This window comes from Sinocyclocheilus grahami, unplaced genomic scaffold, assembly GCF_001515645.1.
Source record: "Sinocyclocheilus grahami isolate Dianchi unplaced genomic scaffold, SAMN03320097.WGS_v1.1 scaffold623.1, whole genome shotgun sequence".
Lineage (NCBI taxonomy): Eukaryota > Metazoa > Chordata > Actinopteri > Cypriniformes > Cyprinidae > Sinocyclocheilus > Sinocyclocheilus grahami.
Window position 1 is genome coordinate 4,244 of NW_015505802.1, and position 6,072 is coordinate 10,315.

The window sequence follows — 6,072 nt, forward strand, 5'->3', positions numbered from 1 at the left end:
CAGGCGACGGCACTGTTTTTTTTGAAAAGAAAAAAAAAAAAAAAAAAGGCTACGTCACAGTCACGACTCCACTATGAGGTGGCGGTGCTTTGTTATAAAAGCGCAGAACGTGCGCACAGGCATGGAGTTTTCCCTGCACCTCTTCACGTAAACCTCATATGCGCGCAAATGAGTCATCATAAATAAATACTTACATTATTCAATCGCCCCTTTATACACTTCCATTACATGTAAAAACACTATAACACAGCAAATTGTGCATAATTACAAGCTTACCTTATTCAATCGCCCGTTTCTACAGTTTCATTACATGTAAAAACCCTATAACACACCTAACCATGCATAAATAAATACTTATCATATTTAATCGTCCCTAAGACACTCGGGGGTGTGACTAAATCACTGCAGGCAGGACTAAGTCAATGGGAGTGAGATTAAGTCACTTGGGGCGGGACTAAAACACTCGGAATGGGATTAAGCCCCACCCACCCAACCAAAAACACTAAATCCCACCCACCCATATAACTAAGCCCCTCCGACCAAGACCCACCCATATAACTAAGTCCCACCCAACCAAGTCCCACTCATATAACTAAGTCCCACGCAATACATTAAGTCCCACCCACCCACCCAAGTCCCACCTTTATGAACCTAACCCTACCAAAACCACACAAAACCTAACCAAACCACTCAAAAAAAAAACTCACCATTTGTCCGGGCTTGGGACCGGCACTAGCATTACACCCCATAGTGCAATGTTAAGTGGCTGGGTTAAAAGAAAAGGTTGTTTTTTTTTGTCTTTTTGCTTGTTGGAACTTTTACTAACTAACTACATACACATAACTACAGCTAGGAAGTACTTCCTCTGAAACTCAAAAAGAAAAAATAACTTTGCCGTAGACTTTCAAAAACACAAAATAAATATGTACTCCCTTTCTACAACAAATAAATAAATAAATAAACTATCAAGTGAACTACCTTCCAAGACATATCAAAATGCAAAAAGTACTTAAAAATTTTTTTTTAAATCTTTACTTTAAAGTGGAAAGTCTTTCAACAACAACAATAAAAAAATTATCTGCTCTTTCAAGTGTAATGTCTTTAAATGAACAGAAACTACAGTTAAGTAGTACTTAAAAAAAAAAAAAAAAGTGTTACTCAGACATCCGGCAACAGGCGATTGCGTTTGGATTTAAAAGAATGGAACGTGCGCACACATGTTGAGTTCTCCCTGCAGCGTGTCAGGTACAACTCGTAGGACCGGCGATGGCTCAGACGAGGATTCACATCTACATACGACACCTCCAAGTCTGTCCACTGAGAACGTGAACTTGCAGGTAAAGATGCCAGTTCAATCCTTTCCACAACCTCCTCTTCAGGTTGGTCCTCAACCTCTTTCTCAACCACTTTGGTTTTTGCCTCCTGGATAGGACGATGTGGATGGGCAGGTGTGGCTGGTAGAGCAACAGGCATGACCAGTTTGTAAGGTACTGCCTCGTTGAACCTCCAAACTGCCGGGGATTGTAGTAACAACAGCTGCGAAAGTATACCCAACTACTGAAGGTGACTCTGTGTCACTGGTAAATCATGCATCACCTCCGCAAGTTTCTGGAAGGACACGTAATCTTCATTCGGAATCATTCCCACGCAACTGAGGAAAACAAGAGCAGTGATGACTCTGGGTTTGGGCATGCCTCTGGGAAGGCGCTCCAAGCATTTTTCTAGCCAGGGCATGCCATGCTCTCTGTATTTCTTCCCGTTGCGCGAGTATGAAAGATCAAGTTCCTCTATTCTGGAACATACGTCACCTCGGATGGCTGCTGCACGAGATGCCGTGGAAGGAATTTCATTCGGCTGGTGCAGCTCCACGTAATCCTTCCAATTCCACTTCGCCTTTAGATACTGTTGCTCATCCCAATAACGGATATGAGGAAAGTACTTAATTTCAGACATGCCCAGCTCCAGACACCAGGCAGGATCAAAATGCATGGAGATCACCATGTTGACAGCCCTTCCAAACGTGTGGGGGTATCCGAATGCCTTCCTGTCGCATACTTCCCTGCAAAACTCCCCCACGGTGTGGCAGTCAACTAGGTTCCCAATAGGATGAATGGGCCCTTTAAGAGTCTGCAGTGGCAACCGGTCATTCCGCTGATAGAGGTCACAGAGGAGAATTTTCACTAACTCCTCCCCGACAACCTGGGGACCCGCTAGAAGTAAATTAGAGAGTGGAAATATATACGCTGGACTCTCAACTTCTGCAGGTCATCCTGGATCCATGTTTCCAGGGGAGGTGGAGACTCCCCCACACTGGCACTGCCAATGGGTGCCAAACCAAGAAATCCCCTCATCCTGGTCAGGCTATTGGGATGAGAAGCACTCACGCCGAGGGATGCTGCATACTGCCTTGAAGTTGCACGCATGGGCCGACCGAAAAAGAGCTCCTCCAATGCCAACTCTAGCTGGAAGGCAGTCCAGCTACTTTCAAATCCACCGAGGCCTTTACTGGACTGCAAAAGCTCAGACAAAGTTGTACCAAGATATGTGGCGACAGGCTGTACAACATGTCACAGGCCTAGACCATTACCATTGTCCTGAAAGGGAACAATCATGGGCACGGATTCAAGAAGGTTGTCAATCATAGGTGAAATGAAGAAATGGCTGGCTTGCAAGACCTCCTGGTATCCTGCTGGAACCAAAAATACACCCTCAATTCTTACATTGGTCCTGGTAACTGTCTTCTGGGCCAGATCATTCACGTGTCCAACATACCTCTCTGCATTGCTCATGATCATCCTCCGATGTTTTTCTATATGAAGGTCACACATAGTAATGACCCTACTTACAGGGTGTCTCGGAACAGACAACTCGTGGCAGTGCGGTGTCACTGAGTAAAGCTGGAGGAAGTTCAACTCACACCCGTCTTCGCGAAAAACCTGCCTCAGCATTGCATCGACTTCCAAAGGCATGTGGTCAATATTACTCTGGAAGTTGGGTACCCACCACCTCCTGTAATCCACAGCGAGACCACAGTATATCCACAGTGGGGTCTGTTGACTGCACAGTGCAAGCAGCATGATACGACACGTTAATGACACCCTCGGTGTCAACCAAACTGCCCAAGTCAAATGGCCGGTCATCCTTCTGACCAAACTTGGTGATGGTCAGCAGAATGGCCATATCCAGATCGTTGTTAACTGCTACTACAGCCTGATGAAATAGTTCCAGGATGAACTTCTGATCACTGTGCAAGATATTCATCCTCCCCAAGCTGTTTAGATTGGTCTTCTGAATTGTTGGCCTCTCTAAATCTTGAGGTGAAAGGCTCTTCAGCTGGCCTTCAAAATGCTTGTATAACGCATTGATAAGTCCGACGGCATGAGCCTTTGCCATCATCTCATTTTTAAACATCGGGTGGGCCCGGTTGGGGTTGGCAGGGACGCAACTTATATTCAATAAATGTCCGCCATCAACAAAAGTCAGTACAGTCCCCACTGATTTACGGAGCGCATTCACTCCATCGGCAGTGTACAGTGAGAGTTGTAAATGTTTCTTGAGAATATGCCAGTGGTTTGAGATCTTTGAGCCGTCCACTTTGCCCAAAAAGAGATAGTGAAGTCCAGCTATAATGCAAGACACATCGGAGAGCAGCACCACAACTCCATCTAAATCAAACCTGTACCTCACTGCCTCATTGGCGTCCTCCACCACTGATGCAAATAATGTAATGCGCACGGAGTCATCCCTCAAGAAAGTTTCCACTCTAGGTGACTCATACAACACCTTAATCAGACCACTTGTATTTTGCTCACAAGCAGCCAAAAAGGGCTCAAACTCATCCCTACAATGAAAATTTGACATGGATTACCAACTAAATGTATCATGCTACACTCTTAAACATCAAAAAAGCAACAAAAAATAATAATAAACCTACATCTCTATTTTGACCCACTTCTCCCTTAGAAATAACGCAAAAACGTTCACCTTTGGTTTGATCTATTATTGAAAATACAAGTCCTGATTTCAATACACAATTTAACATATCACATTTGCAAAAATAACTACACTTTTCCTGTTATATTTTATTGTTTCACTTGTATTTACACTTAATTTCTCCTTCAAAACATTTCCAAATTGTATTCTTTCTATGAAATCGCCCATTTCTTAACTTTGATTACATGTAAAAACCCTAAGACAGAGCAAAACATGCATAAACAGAAGCTAAAATGAAGTATGGACCGATCACATCCAAATTGCACAAAATACAAACCCTAACCTTTCTCTTTCAAGCACTCAAAACTCCTGGATAAAACTGTGAATAGCCGCGTGTTAGAAACTGCTAAGAATTCCAACATTTTAGCAGAAAATACCACTCTAGGGGAGCTTTTGGGCGGCTGACTTTATTCACAGACGTCTTATCCAAACCACCCAAAACCACTCAAGAACACTTAAAACCACTCAAAACCAACACAGACTCTACCAAAACCACACAAAACCTAACCAAACCACTCAATAACACTCAAAAACCCACAGAAGAACATTCAAAAGTCCTGGATAAAACTGTGAATAGCCGTGTGTTAGAAACTGCTAAGGATTCCAACATTTGAGTAATTTAGTAAAATAACACTCCAGGGGGAGCTCTTGGGCAGCTGACTTTATTCACAGACATCGTTCAGTTATTACACACCTTCTCCTATGGGGCCTTTTATTTCGCCTTGTGGTGAATCTGGAAGGTCGGGTTTCACAAATTCATATCACAATTGCATATTACACTACTAGGCCTGCACGATTAATCGAACGCGATTGTCATGCGCATTTTGATAGTAATGCCGGTTCTGTAATCAGCAGGAAATCATCATCACGTGCTTTCAGATGGAGCAGAATTTACTACACATAGCCATAGTTCACTGACAAGTTACGCAAAAAAATTGCATTTGATTTTATTGTGCAATTATGAAATCGAAGAAATCGTTCGCAATAATGACAGCTGTTTGCATAGCTTCTCAGTGAACTACGGCTCTGTGAAGTAAATGCTGCTCCATCTGAAAGCATGTGAAAATACCACATTTAATAACATATTTTACTCCAAACTCACTTCATAATATCAGTTGAGTGTTTCAAATAAATCCTTCTGTGAGATAATGTGGCTTCTTACACAGAATAAGGCATGCAACGTACTTCATAGTATTTAAGCAGTGATAAAGGCATTGCATTATAAATATACTTTATTTTAATGAAAATTATAATAATAAGAACTCAGATAAACCGTATATTGCCGTAGTCGTGTTTTTATTAGTCACGTTGAATCAATGAAAGCAGTTGAATCTTCTGTTTATTCAGCTGCAGCGGTTTCTTCAGCAATGCGTATTTGGAGTTTCAGTGCGAGAGCACCCTGTGGCCTTTGGATGGAGATTTACTGCTGATCATAGAACCGTGCTTCACTGAAAGATACGCATGACAATCGCAGCTTCGGTCGAATTGCAATCTCTATTCCATTTCGATTTATCGTGCAGCCCTATACAATACTGTTCAATGCCTTTATATTACTTGATTTCACACTCTATTTCCACTACACAACATTTCCAATATAGATTCACACTATTAAGTCGCCCCTTTCAACACTTTAAGGAAAAAAGCACCAGGCCCAGATTGTGTTACACCAGCCTGTCTGAAATCCTGTGCTGACCAGCTGGCCCCCATCTTCTCACAGATCTTCAACAGATCACTGGAGCTGTGCAAAGTCCCTTCATGCTTCAAATGCTCCACCATCATCTCCATCCCAAATAAATCCAAAATTAAAGGACTAAATGACTACAGACCTGAGGCTCTAACGTCTGTGGTCATGAAGTCTTTTGAAAAACTGGTGCTGGCCCACCTGAAAGACATCACTGGACCCTTGCTGGATCCTCTTCAGTTTGCCACTGATCAGCACTGGAGCTCCTCAGGGTTGTGTTCTCTCTCCACTGCTCTTCTCCCTGTACACCAACGACTGCACCTCTAAAGACCCCTCTGTCAAGCTCCTGAAGTTTGCAGACGACACCACACTCATCGGCCTCATTCAGGACGGTGACG